This window comes from Rissa tridactyla, chromosome Z, assembly GCF_028500815.1.
Source record: "Rissa tridactyla isolate bRisTri1 chromosome Z, bRisTri1.patW.cur.20221130, whole genome shotgun sequence".
Lineage (NCBI taxonomy): Eukaryota > Metazoa > Chordata > Aves > Charadriiformes > Laridae > Rissa > Rissa tridactyla.
The window spans coordinates 74,350,077-74,363,421 of NC_071497.1; positions in this window are offsets into that span (position 1 = coordinate 74,350,077).

The window sequence follows — 13,345 nt, forward strand, 5'->3', positions numbered from 1 at the left end:
CATACTTTCCTCTGCTAATCTGCAGTCCTTACCTTGGCCAATTTGTTTTGCATGTGTTTTACCAGCCATAGTCATGCCAGCACGGTTTCCTCTCTCTCTTTTCTTATAAAAAACACTCACACCAATGTTAATCTAATATAGTTAATGCTGAAAATGTAATTTGCACAAAAAACAATAATAGGAAAATTAAACTTCCTCGGCAATGCTAGCTCAGCAGCTACAAAACATATTGCAATTTTTATGCAATTATTTTTAATCCCAGTTATTTTTAAAAGCTAAATACATCTGTACAATATGGTTAGAAAGTCTCCTGCCTGTTTCTTCCAACACCAGCGAAATTCCATGTAACCGTGTGTGACTAACATGAAAATTATTTAATATGCGAGTACAACCTCTTACATTTTGAATAGTTTGACCATGTTGAGTTTTTATTTCCATTCTCATTGCCAGTATATCATGAAGATGGCGTTTGGGTATGTTTGCATGGGATGGTCGTGTATAATGACGCATGCATAATAAATAGTCCACTTTGGCTATGGTATTGTAGAATATTCAGGTCTTGAGAACTGGGAAATACAGTATTTACTAGTTCCCAGAGAAGTACAGTTCATCATCTCCTAAACTGTGGCCCGGCTTTGGGCTTTGTAGTGGCAGCTAGCTTAAACATGTTAAACCGAACTGATCAGTCGGACAGAACCTGATTGCCCTGTAGGTTAGTAGCCTGGCAGGGAAACCTGTGCTTTCATCTTTTCTTTTCTGAGCTGCCTTTTGGGTCTCTCTCCAAGGGCAGGGCATTACCTTTCATTCCAAACACTGCAATGTAATTTTGTGGCTGAAGCCTCTGCAGGCAGAGCACAAGATTAGGAGTCAGGAGATCTCAGCTCTGTTCCGAATTTTGCCCTCAGTGTGCAGTAGGACTCTGCGATAGTCGTGCGTTTCCACCTGTGCTTCTGTCTATCTACCTGGTAAGAACAACTCAGAGAGTTTTATTAAATGTTCAGCATGAGCTAACAGAAGCTGTTAGTAAGACGGAGAGAATCTAATCTGCAAGAGGCAGAAGGTGGAGTACATCCTACACAAGCAGCTTCTCTCAAAATCTTAAGTATTACCACGTTGGCAGTGTGATGCCCTTCCTACGCCGCTCCATTCCATTGTACAACAGGCATGAGGTGAGGATGGGAGAGGAAGAGAATACTCTCTCCTGCTCAGTCTCCCAGAAAAGCTGGGAGGTTGCATCCAGTTTTGACTTTGAGCGGCTGCCGATGTGATGAAATCGCCCATGCAGTCCTAGCTACTTCTCCAGAAGGGAGAGGCCTGGGAGGGGCCTGGAAGTGGCTTAAAGATGTCTGTAGTCACAGTTTATCACTCTGTTACACTGTTTTGATAGCATCTGCTAATTAGCTTACTTTGCATTGTTAATTTTTTTTTGCTGCTTCTGGCTACTGCCTTCTGCAGAACACAAAGTGCTGGTCACATCTCCACTTCGAAATTATTTGCAAAGGAAATCACACTCCTGAGCTGGTTGTTCACTTCCCTGCTGTCCTTCAAACAGCTGAAACCTGTTCTATGACCTGTGAGTGCCATGTTTTCTCTTCCCTTGTTGGACTTGTTCTAGTCTGATTATTTCCAATCTGAATATAGTTTGTTTTGCATTAGCTGTTATTTTTTGCTGAAGGAATAAAGAAAGTTTGGGTTTAGATTTTGAGACATTATTTTGTTCACGGGCTGTTCTTTTCTTACAGTAACATATTTTTTTCACCCTTCGTGACAGATGTCCCCCATAAATGCAGGAATCTCTGTGGTAACAAGTGAGACAGCTAAAAAGTGTGATTTGTATCTGCTGCCACCGGAACACTTTCTTTTTTTAATAACTTGTTAGCACAGAAAGGAGGTACTTGATGCCTCTTCACAATATGGACTATTTCAGAAAACTTTGTTGCTAATTTTTCTCTTTTACTGTGCTGTTTGTGTAGCACTGGCAATGGGCCTGATGGGGTCAACACAGGAAAATACTAAAGACTGGAGAAATTCGCAACTGGAGCTGCTCAGACAGAGCCCTTAACTGAGACAAAATCTTGAGAGAGAGGAAAACCTACTTAGGGACTACTTTTCCTTTGAAGTGATCTTCCAAAGGCTGAACGAAAAATTCAGAAACGGTTGCAGGGAATTGCCTAGAATGTTTCAACTTGCACTTGCTAGATGGATATATACTCTGCTTTTACGAACTTTCCTTCTTCCTCATGGTTTTCACATGTACACTCTCCACTTTGCACCTTTCTGCATGGAGTCCCAGTCTGTGATTTGTTTGACCTCTTCATGGATCCAGGTGACATTTCTAGGAAAGCTCAAGAGAAATTCAGTGGGTTTGCCCTTGAGATTCTTCCTGCGCCACAGGGCCCTGCTTTGCTGTGGCCAGAATGGGCGCCTTGAGGCTGGGGTGCCCTCAACTGGGCCCTGTAAATCTGAATATTCCTCCTCTGCCAGAGGAGCAGAAATCAGAAGCAGGCGGAGAAGGCCAGGCTGTCTGTGTCACTGTTGCTGAATCCTTCAGGGGTTTCACAGCAGAGATCAGCTGGACCCTGGGGACCCTGCCTTAAACAGCAGCGTTACCTGGGTGGGACTGAACAGATTACTTCCAGTAAGGAAAGAGAACAGTCCTCCAGAAATGTAGCTTACTTTTCTCTGCCTGAGAGAGGAAGGACATTGTCTACCTCTGGATATATTTTTCATTTTAGTTTGTAGCCACTGGGCTATACAAAAGGAATTAATGCAATCCTTCTTAACTACAGAGAGTAAAAATCTTCTTCTTTTTTCCTTTCACTTTCTCACATTATTATGGAAATCTGTGCTTGCATGTTAGTGTCTTTGATATGAATGTGCTTTCTGTAGGTTTAACTAGGAGAAAAATAATTTCTTGGCCTTTTCACTAACGTCCAGTGTAAAATAAGTTTATCTTGTTCATCTTCCCTGTGGGGACTGCTAATGCAGCTTTCCCACAGAGACTTATGCTCAGTACTATTCCATAGTGTATTTCATTCTTAAATTATTTTAAAAGCACAAGTCCATGGAAACAACAAAGGAGGATTACACACTCCTTACACAAACAGATTGTGCCTGAAACGGCAGTGCATCTATGTGAATATTTTAAAAAGGACAAAGTGCTTCATTTCTTCTTATAGAAAGGCAACTGTTCAAACCAGCAACAAGACCTTTGGAGGTAAAGAACAAAGCTTTGTTAAAAGCCTACCCCAGAATCAACAGAGCGTATTTCAGTTCTCTATACCATGAATGAACTGGTTTTGTGTATCGCCCTCTGCTTTGTTTTTGCAAACAAGAGTGCCTCATTCTCACCTGCACAGACACCTCTCCACAGGGCCATGGGAATTCTGTGGGTTTTGGCTTGCTTCCCGTATTTTTCCGCAAGTGAGAGGAAGATTTTCTTTCTGCCCAGCCCCACAGATACAGCTGGGGACCAAGATCACTCAGGAGAAAATCCCTTGCTTCTCACTCCCTGCACAATCTAGAGGCTTCCCTGCAAGCTCGAGGGTTGAGACTTCTCGAAAGCCTGGTGGGGACGTCTGTGTGAAGCCACCAGACTGCCAGAGGCCACACAGAGCACACCTTGCGGAGACCTGGCTTCCACTCCTCCGCAAATATAAAGGGCTCTTTGAAGGCACACCGCTGAAAGTCCTGAAAGGCCAGTTGCCTTTGAGAGCATCTTGATTTTGTTTTAATAGCACAAAAGTCAAAGCAGTTCCCACAGGAAGAGGCAGTTACATGCCATATTTACTCCACACCATGCAGGGCGTTGCTTTGTCTCTCCTTTTGCTCTAAGGTTTCTATTCCATTCAGAATTTGTAAATCAATTTCCTCTTCCCATTGAAACCGAAGAAATCCACATTCCTGCATATTTTATATGACTATTTGCATTACAGAGAAACCAAGCACCTTGCAAATGGTATTTCAAACTGCTTAGTTTTTTGTCTTTGCTCCTACAAGGTTTCTTAATGTACTTGGCATCTGCAAGCTGAAACTGCAGTTCTGTCCCACGCTGTATTCCCATGACACAATTTCTGCTGCTGATTTTGTTGTGGAGGTGCAAAATCCTATATGCATTCTCTCTTTGTTGTCACTCTCCCAGCTTTTGAAAAAGAAGTTTCCTTACATCTCAAGAAGAAGCAAATCTCACTACGTCAGTCACCTGTTTTGCTTTTTAAAGTACTTCCTCTGACACAGAGACTTTCAAAACATATTTTTTCTTCTATGAATCTTCATTTATTTTGAGGCTTTAGGATCTTTCTTTCGTATGTATAAATCAAAACTTGTTAAAAAAAAGAAAAATCCAATATTTATTTCCCCTGTATCACTATAATCAAAGTAACAATTTGTTTGGGTCTGATTCATATTTGCATGCAAAGCTCCCTACCTTTGCTGGGGCTGGTGTAAATGAGTGTCAGACCTTACTTTTTACTTCTCAGAGATGGTTATACCATTTATCCTGGATCACAAGAGAAAAATATCAGAGAGTTGGAAAGTGGGATGGGATCCAAGGTAAGACTCTGCGATTTAGTGTGGAGACCTTGGAGATTTCTGCACTTTGCACAAGGACAGATATAAATCTTACGTAATCCTGCTCCAGCGGAGAGGCTTTGCATAAAGTCTTCTACAAATGAAGCACCTGATTACCACCAAATATGCAGCAAACAAGGGAGTGAGAGTAAATCTTTGATATGCTGTGCCAGTTCTTAGAGATCGTGACAAACCAAAGCATCACAGAGGAATGCAGTTGTACGTAGAAGATTATAAATATGGCACCAAGGGCAGAGTTTCATGAAGTGAGGAGATCTGGGTTTGGCATTATCAAGGTTAAAAAAAGCCAAAGCCACATTCTCCGGAGGGGTAAACCACTCCACTCAATAGAAATCATTCATAACTTTTTGAAGTGATTTCTTTAAAGTGATTTCTTCCCTCTAGTAGAATTTTTCCCACATAGAATGTTGTGTATCTGTACAATGCCATGTCTGAAGTGTCCTCCATTCTCAGAATTTTACACTGTGCACTTGCTTTTTTTCTTGACTGTTCAATTTCAGACATTTCGTTGCCTTCTGCCAAAGCAGCCTTAATCCATCTGTTTACCAAGTTCCTTTGGCCTTGGGGGAAGAAATAATTTTGCTCCTGTGGAATGACTTGCAGGATCACATCATCCTGTGTGAGGGTTGTGTCTAAAGGTCAGTGGTGACCAGCTGAGTGATCCTCCCTTCTACTTTCCCTACACTCATCCATTCTTCATGACCAGCTGGGGACTCATGTGTCTGTGACTGAGTTTGGGCCAAATCTTACCCTTCGCTCCCAGTCAGAGAAGCATATGCAACACAACGGAAGTCCCAACATGGTCTCACCACAGACCAGTCTGCTGCTTTCCAGTTACACTAAATGTACCATGAACCTCTATTTTCTAGGAACCATTAGGACTCGCTCTTCTGCCTCTCCTCCCCTTCCAGGTGGAGAGCTGGGACAGACAGACAGACATGTGTGGCTATCACCAACACTGTTCCACCAAATAGACTCTCTCTGGTAAGGATGAGAGGAGCGTTTTGTCTCCCAGGACTTGGTGTCTGAACCACTTTTATTCTTTTGCTTAGAGACTGGCACCTGGGAATGAAGACACGCAAGCAGTAATCATTTTCTTCACAGTTGGGAGCTGAAAGAATGCAAAAGGACTCAACAAAATGAATAATCATGACTGTGGGAGGGGACCAGCAACCCACTACAGGCTTGGAGCCTTTCCAGAATTCATTAGCCAGCTAAGTGGATAGAGGAATACAAGCGGTAGCCAGCAATGCCCTCTGTATGCGCATCAGTGTAAACACCATGTGGTGGCTGTGCTGATCTGATGGCAGGTTAGATGGGCTCAGATTAAAGCCAGATCATGTTTGTACTGAGAGGTGACTAGCCATGCACAAACCCACTGGTAATTACCTTGAAACCATGGGCTGCTGTAACTGATGGTATGCGGAGTTCCTAGAAATAGGACTCACCTCCAACTTCCGTTTGGGATCAGCATCTTGGAGTGTCTTACTGTTATATTTCAATAAATAGAAAGTACAGATTCCAATTCGCCCACACCAGTTCTGTCAGTTTCAAACTTTTCCTGAGTTTGAACTGCTGTTCAGGAAATGAGAACAGAGCACCTTTTTTGCAAGACTGCTAACTTATGCATAAAAGTCTGATCTTACAAAGGGGTCTGGTGGTATCAGCCTTTGAGGAATTATGGATCCTCGCTCTGCAACCTGTTAGCTTTTGCCCTGGTCACCGGAGTCTGGTCTTGCAGGCCATGACAGCGAGAGCCTGGCAGGCAGTATGGTGCTGCTTCCATTTCCTTTAGCTTACAGGTTGAATAAACATCATTAAATATAAAAAAAAATTAACATTTGTTTCTAGTCAGTTGCTATTTGTTTCCTTCTGTTGCCCTGGAAGGAAAAATACAACTACTGAGAGATATGGATACACTTTATTAATCAACTTTTAAGTGCATTTAAAAATAAAAGCCAAGAAAATATAGCCTCAGGCTGAAATTATTACTGTAAGGAATGGAACCATTTACAATAAAATGTAATAATAAAACACAGAAAGTATTTAAGGTAGAATTGTTTACTTGGGTACTTGCTTGCCATTTTATTTTACTTTGCAATTTTAAAACACATTTATTTTGTAAATAAACAGTGCGTACATATTAGCAGTAAGGATGTTGTCGATTCCATTTTAAGTAGTTGAGTAACAAAAGTATAGCTGCAATTGGATACTGAAGAGTGGAGACAGATGGATACAGCAAACATTTTTTCTATGAACATTAGATAGTTGGTGTTTGTTGGAATGAAGTAAATACCAAGTACCTTAAAATAATTTCTATTGCCTTTTCTCAGCATTTGTTTCTGCAGCCATTTGTGAAACCAAGAGGGCTTTTGTTTAGAAAATGCAAAAGGAAAAGTCTTAAGAGCATTTATGCATACGAAAGCTCACAGAATGGCTTGCAAACCATCCTTTTCTGTCATTTTCTCAAAAAGCACTAGGTCGCCTTCCCCCTTTTATCAAATGAGCCAAATTTTGCCTTCCAAGCTCTACAACAGCATAATTTTCTCTATGGAACTGCCCCTGAGGAGAGCCCCATAGTTGAACCAGATTGCTAAATGGTATATTAAAGTTATTCATTGTAAATATTTTGAATGAAGATGCTAAAATCTTTGCATTTGGACATATTTGTATTTTCTGTCATTAGTTGGGCCCATATCTGTTCTCTATCTAGATTTTAATTCCTGCTGGGCAAAAGTCTCGGCCTGTGCTATTCTGACTTTTGGAAAAGGCTTCAAATACCTCTTTTTGTCTCATTAAATCTCCAGAAGGTTTCAATTCATCTCAAAATGCATCACTTACAATTTCATTAAGTCACTCTCAAATTCAGCCTTGGTATTTATTCCAGAATCCTGCGTATGTTTTGTTCTGCTCCACTGGCTGGTGCAAGTCCAGTTTGTGTGTGAAGTAGTATGCAAAATGAAATTGCCATCACGTTCACAATGATTATATCTCGAAAACGTATTCTTCAAAGGTTGCAATGAGATGGTGACTGGTGAAGAAGACACTCTCTGGAACCGACTGCATCCTTCAACATGTTCTGTGCTGTGTATGATTCGTTTGCAGCACTGCATTTTCTGAAGAAAGCAAATAGGTTCATTTGCTTTGAGAGTCTTTATTAATATAATTCATGGAATGAGAAATTCCCTTGGGAATTACAGTCATGCTTTTGAATTTAATTTTCATTTTTATTTCTGACAGAGCTTTCGTGCAGCTTCTCAATTTCCCGTCACCTCTCTTTGTCAGCATCATTCTTTCCCAAGACTCTACTGTTGGTTCCAGGAACCTGACCATCCTACCTGCCATCCTTCAGAATATATCAAATCAGACCTTTTTTCCTCAGTGAGGAATTAGTATTATACAAGTGAATAGAGGGGCTCAGTGAGAGACATCTTCCAAGCCAGGATGACAATGGTCTATGCCTGCTTCAGCAAGCCATTTGGAGCTTAGGCATATATATTTACACTACAGGCAATTGGGAGTTCTTCCTTCAGACGACATTCAGTCTTGTCCCCAGAGCAAAGTTTCCCCAACACAAGTGATTCAAAGACATCCAAAGTGCAAATTCATTTATTTAGACCCATATACACACCTCCCCAGCTCCTCCCCCCATATCCCACAGGGAGTTGGACCATGTTTCATGGGTGTCTGGGATGGAGCTTCTTCTGAATCTAATTCATATGCACCAAAGTTGCTCAACAAGTCAAACCATGATGGGGGATTCATTCTCAAGCCACACCAAACTAAAATATTAATGTAGACGCAGTCAAAGCTTCCTGACTTATTTTTAATTTGTTTACTTTAACTTGATTTAGGAATCAAACCAGAACAGTCCCCTACACAATAGCAAATGCCTGTCCAAATCCCCTCTCTGCCTATGAGGAGGTAGGATTGCATGATACGTATCAGTGCATGAAAGCTATATCGAATTAAATTGAATCCATCCCATGCCAATGGGCCTTTAGATCTCAGTTCAATTCATGATAGAGTGAGATTGCCATCGGTATTTAGCAGAATTTAATCTACAAAGTAGCATGTGTTGCCTTATACAACTGGTATCCAAAGAAGCATTTGTGCATTAGGCATGGCTTCATGCTTCACTAGTACAGAAGGTAAACAAAGGATGTGATGTTCCTCATAAAAGGCCTAATTGAGCTAGTAGGATCATTTGTTTAAAAAAAATCCTTAACTATCTTGCAATTAATAACTGAAATCAGTAATAAAAATGATACGACTTATTGCTTTTTATGCTTTTGGGTTTTTTTTAATGCACTTTTTTCTTGTCCTGCATGGTTAGAGAACAGTCTTTTCCCTTCAGTTGATTGTCAATTTGTGCTCAGTCTCAGGGTAAGAACATTAGTGCAGAGTTCTACTTTGCAGGCTTCATGCTGTACGTGGGAATTGCATTTATTAACATTAACTTTTTTATTTTGTGAGGATGCTTAATATTCGAGAACTTCGTGAACAATTACAAATCTTAATTTTGTGGCAATTTAATCTAAAACAATAGATTGTGTTCTCTTTTACATTTTTTAAGGCAGATCTGTTATTTATTGCATGTAAAGTTCCTTTAAAGTAGATCCAGTTACATTTTCACTGTTTTACTTGCCTTAGTGTAAATAAGAAACTATCCATGTGCTCTGTTTTTTCCTTCAACTAATGTTAAGTAAGTATCTGGTCCTGGAGCCAGATCTGCTGTCATTTACATGGTTACAGCTCCAAGTAACATTAAACCAGTATAGAGATTGGATCTTTAGGTATTATCTCATTATTAAAACTAATTATGGCAGAGTTAACAAAAGCTGAGTAAGCGCTGAATCATAAGATCATGACTGTATCCTTTAGCAGCATTCCAGCCATACCAGTATAGATGGCAGATTGGACTGCTTCTTTTCATTGGTTGCGGGTTTTTAATTCTCCTTACTTACCAACTACAAAATACAGGCTTGGAACTTACAGTCTCTAAAACAAAGTAAAATTAAATGGAAACCCTATTAATCCAAAATCAGGGTGTACCATTAACACAGAGCTACTTTTCTGATTATGTACTTGCTCATTGGGCTAGGTTGCATCACAAAAGATCAGCTTAAAACTGGTTAAGTACACAGCTAAGCCAGACACATCTTTGCACAGAAATGTTATAATACTTGTTAGCAAAAGGAAATTATGCTTATAAATAGTGCTGTCAAAAAGAATTCCTTTTACTGCATATCCCATCAACTAATAATCGTTGGAGTATTCAGTCTGGAGCTGCAGAAGAGGTTTATTGCTACTTCCTGGTCCTTGGAATTCTCAAAGGACACGCATTCATTTACAGAATTAAAATGAAAAAACACAGATGGCCAGTGTTGATAACCATACTAAAAGCAGTTAGGGGCCAATTCTGGAAACATTTACTTACTCAGATAGCTTCTTCTCACGCAAATAGTTCTATTAAAATAAAACAGATTACAGCTATAAGAAAGGGACAAAGTACATAAATGTCAGAAAAATAACTAAAACCTGTAGCTATATGTGTATTATGTCTGGTTGAAAGCATTCCCACACATAGTCATAATCTTCAGTCTTTTTATTTCATGAAAATTTATCAATCTAAGCTTTTTCTTTCCATGCTACAAATGTGATCTGAAGATGTGCAAAAGAGAGCGAGTGTGTCTCAAATATCCAGGTAGTGTCAGGTTGAGACTCTATAGATCTGCTAATCAATAAGATCAATTTTTGTTTAATTTAAATTTTAGTCAGTAGGAACATATCCTAAGATTTTATTGCTCCAAGATGACATGAAAACCATAAAAAAAAGAATATATGAAGAACATTAAATGCTTCTATTGAATATCAGGGCAGCATCTATTAAACTGGAAATTCAATGTATAAGATTCTTTCATAGACTATCTCCTTGGGGCTATAAATCAAGCATGCAGGAAATCCTTACTAGTGCCCAGACCAGCCATTAAACATCATTTACACTGACAGTTCCCTTCACTGATCAGAGATTTGGATTTCATAGCCATGCATGTAAAGAAATGCCCTGCATTCAAAACCTTTCCCTGTTACATGTGTAAATTTTTGAGAAGACTCTGCATCCATCAGGTTTTTTTTTAAATATTTCCATTAGTAATGACAATAATTGATGAAACAGGCTCCTCTAGTTCCTCTCTCCCTTCTCCCTCCCCCAGACCTTTTGTCTTTCTGTCTCCAGCCCATTTGCTCTCTCTTTGTCTGGATTTTTTCCTTTGCACCTCCCCTTCATCCCTTTGCCCTCTTCCACGACCTGTGTTTTCTTTTCCCTGTGTGGTTCGCTCCCCTCTGTTTGCTTCTGTTTCTCCTGCTCTTGTTTTAACACTCTGTCTCTCTCCTTCCCCATTCTCTCCCCCTCCACCCATCCTTTCTTCCCAGGTATTGTATCAGAGAGGGCAGCCTTAGTGATGAAATTCAGCTTTTCTAAGGCTGCCGATCATGGACTGGTCTTTTTAAAGACAACATTTTAATTAGTATGTCTAGATTTATACCCAAGCGTGAGTACCTCTACAATGAGAACAGTTAAGTTGTAGAGCAGACAACCAGAAAAAAAGACACCTTCTGTCTATCAGCTAATCTGACTAATTATCCAGCTCAAAACGTACTACCTTCCCAGAGCATAGTACCTCCCTGGAGCCTAGATCTCCTTGCTTCCCCCCATTAATTACCTAGGAAAGCAGAAGGGCACTTGAGCATGCCCTGATCGTCAAACAAATGTGAACAAAATACTAAAGTTGATGATAAATTCCCACTATCTACCAGGCCAAAGTGGGCACAATTTCCAGGGATGAAGAGAACACATTTTGCCACTGGGCTTCCCCACCAGCTCATCAGGTAGCTGACTTCATGTATACTTGCAATTTTAATTATTTATGCATTTGGAACTCAGCTGCATTCATATTAAACCTTCTTTACATTGCTCTGCCAATGAAAGGGAACGTCTGAGTACCTGTGAATTATATTAATATCTCAGACTGATGCAACATGGCGTTAGAGGAAAGTAATTGCTGGCAGCTGGAATTCAGCACAAGTTTGGAAAGGATTTTTCAAGAGCAGATGGATGCCTCTCCAGGAGATGAGCTTTAGCTGTTGCAAGTTACTGAACTGGGTAAAAGATTAATTGAGTCAAATTCTGTGATGCAAGCTATGCTTGTGATGAGACCGAATGCTCACAGTGGTCACTTATAACCACAAAAATCCATCAATCTCTGCTTTTTTTACAGAAGATCTTTATCTTTTTGTTTGCTTGCTTGCTTGCTTGCAAACAACTCTAAAAGATACAGCATGTTTGCAACAGTAGGAGAATATAGTTACAGTAATGTTCTTTATGTGGTTTACTTGTTACCTTTGAACAGTATTTATATGGAAGATCATGAATAAACTTTTTGATAGGAGGAAAAATTGCATGAGGGACTGTCAATCTGAGCTTGATAGCCTTGTTTTGCATCTATAAACTCTGATGGTTCCAAAGCAGATTTTGAATGAAAACTTCGTGTTTATACCCAGCTCACTGATAAAACCCATTACTATTCAGGTGCTCTGATTAGCTTAGTTTTGTGAGGTACAACTCTTTGTCCTTGCCATTTGGCAGAGATCTACCCCTGTCCCTGCACCCCAGCTTCCTCTGTCTCTGAGGAGTAATGATGTGGGAGACGGGAATACTTGATAACTCTGTGATTGTGGCCTCAATGCTCTATAAATGTTTTTAAAAGCAATAATAAAAATGTGCGAGTAACATCAGATAGCCCTGGAAACCCTCTCTTGCTGCTATAAAGACGTCACTCAAATGCGGTTTCTTTTTCTGTCAAGAAAAAGAAGTTCCTTAGGAACTTAGGTCTAGACTGGGATTTCCTAAAGTTTTTGTCCTGGGTAGATAAGCAGAGTGAGTATGTTATTAGCTAGGGACTGCATCAGAAAATTCTCCTGCACAGCCTGAAATAAAAGATCCCTCTGTGGCTGTTACAAGGTTCTGCAGACTGCTCATTGCTTGGGAGGAGGAGAAGGGGTTGGGAGAGCATGTTTGGAAACCCTCAAGCTAATGATAACCCTGATCTGGATCAGTTATAAAAACACAAATGTCATACTCCAGTAAAACTTCCATGTTGGACTGAAAAAGCGTTCTGCCTTTGAAAAGCAGGGACGGTTTTACCTCGATGATTTCCATAAATACTGCAAAAATATGTGCAGCGTGGCCCCCCAACCAATTGTACCAGATCAGCTGGGGAAGCTGTGAGCTGTGAGCCCACATCCCAGAGTGGAGTGTGCAATTGGGACTCTTTATGCTGACCTTATCGCCAAGGAAAAATAGGAAAGATGCGTAACTAAAAATTGAGCTATGTGTGTATTTTTGAGCTGTGTGTTATGTTTGGTTTATGAACACAGCATAATCAGCCTGAACTTGAAATGAAAACTTGTTGCACAAATTTTGGGGCAGGGAAGAGGGTGGAGGGGAAGTTTGAAAACGTATAGTTTGTGTTAATAATTTTTAACCTCCTTAACATTTAAGCAGGTCAACAAAATGAGAAAATTTACAGCAAATACTTTTGTTTTATGCGCATACACGAACAAAAATTTATTGCAGTTTGTGAGTATAGCTGTATCCAGCTAACACTGAGAACATGTTATAAAGTAGGTGTTGGAGATTGTTTTCTGGGTGTGAAAAAACAAATAATACTCTTTAAAATATAAATGATGTCTC